The following is a 1,921-nucleotide window of genomic DNA, read 5'->3' on the forward strand; positions in this document are numbered from 1 at the left end:
ATTACACAGTCCTGCCTTGTACATGGTATTTAAGATATTTTAAATAAAGGAACTATCTAGCATTGCATTTGAATAAAATAAGGTATATTTAGCTACTTCTTAATTCCTTTAAATTAGAATTTTTTTTCTTAAAGAGTGAAGGATATTTTCCAGTGATCATGGATTTGTTATCTCTAATTTTCTTGTTCCCCTGATACTCTTCAGTCAAGTTTCTCTAAAATAATTGTGTATAAAAAGAGGTTAAAAAAAACAGGAATAAATAAGAGTACAATTCAAAGAAGAAAGAATTTATCATAATGAGAAATACTGCTCAAGGTACTGAGGTGTATGACTCACAAGTCAATTGCTTGGATCCAAAATATGGAAACAATTCTGCATGCCCATTTACTTATTTCCTGTTTCCAGCCCTCTTTTCCTTTTCAAAAGGTGTCCAAGCTACATAGAACCACGAAATCTAACATTTGTCTCAGAATTCTTCCTCATGGGACTCTCAGATGATCTGGAACTTCAGCCTCTGCTCTTTGGGCTCTTCTTGTCCATGTACCTGTTGCTATATTGGGGAATCTGCTCATCATCCTGACCATCAGCGTGGACTCCCACCTCCATACCCCCATGTACTTCTTTCTCTCCAACCTTTCCATGGCTGACATCTGTTTTATCTCTACCACCGTCCCCAAGATGATCATGGACATCCAAACTCACAGCAGAGTCATCACCTATGGGGGCTGCCTGACTCAGATGTCTTTTTTGATCCTTTGTGGATGTGTGGATGGTATGCTTCTGACTGTGAAGGACTATGACTGGTTTGTGGCCATCTGCCACCCTCTGCACTACTCAGTCATCGCTGACCCATGCCTCTGCTGCTTCTTAGTTTTGATGTCATTTTTCATCAGCCTTTTGGACTCCCAGCTGCACAATTTGATAGTGTTACAACTTACCTGCTTCAAGAATGTAAAAATTGCTAATTTCTTCTGTGATCCTTCTCAACTCCTTCATCTTGCCTGCTTTGACACCTTCATTGTTAAGATAGTCATGTATTTTGTTGGCGCCATCTCTGGTTTTCTCCCTAACTCAGGAATTTCATTCTCTTACTATAAAATTGTTTCATTCATTCTGAGAGTTCCATCAGTAGGTGGGAAGTACAGAGCCTTCTCCACCTAGAGCTCTCACTTGTCATTTGTTTGCTTATTCCGTGGAACAGATATCGGAGTTTACTTTGGATCGGCATTGTTGCCTTCCCCCAAGAATGATGTGGTGGCCTCAGCCATGTACATTGTAGTCGCCCCCATGCTGAACCACTTCATTTATAGCCTGAAAAACAGAGACATTAAGAGTGCCCTAGGGAGGCTCCATAGCAAAACAGTCTGGTCCTAATATCCATGTAATTCTTTTTGGAGTGTGGTTAGAAAACCCAGCAAAACCAAACATGTAAACTGAATACTGTATTCTTGGTCACATTCATTTTAGGCTCATGGTTTTCATTCCACTCCAGGCTTCACATGTGAATGTCACTTCTTTTGATTTATCTTTCACTGAACTGGGAGTTCAGTGATGAATGCATGAGAGATTCTCCTCAACCACTCCGGTATGCAGGTGCAATGCATGACTCTCTTGTTATTTATTTAATTTCCACATCCTTTTCCACCGTTACTGCATATGTTCCATGTAAATTTTTCATTTGTAAAATCTGTTTATTCAGGTAATTTATAAAGATGCAGGTAATATCTGTGCATTTTATTGGAATCCCTTGGGGAGTTTTATAAATACAATGACTGGTTCTATTGGAGGAGGCCATCAAGAAGGTGTGACTTCCAGTTAACCCAAGAGCCTGACCTGGGGAATCAGAGTCTGCTTGCCCCTCCCCTGTCTTTGGAATGTTCATGCCACTTGCTTACCCTCCTCTAGAAGCTGGCCCAAATAT

At 40.2% G+C, this 1,921-nt stretch overlaps 1 pseudogene; it reads left to right on the forward strand.

Moving 5' to 3' along the window:
- Window positions 1-376: 376 nt before the first annotated feature.
- On the forward strand, window positions 377-1,374 carry LOC120600562 (olfactory receptor 7E24-like; annotated as a pseudogene).
- Window positions 1,375-1,921: the final 547 nt, after the last annotated feature.

Source organism: Pteropus medius, unplaced genomic scaffold (assembly GCF_902729225.1).
Source record: "Pteropus medius unplaced genomic scaffold, Ma_sr-lr_union100, whole genome shotgun sequence".
NCBI lineage: Eukaryota > Metazoa > Chordata > Mammalia > Chiroptera > Pteropodidae > Pteropus > Pteropus medius.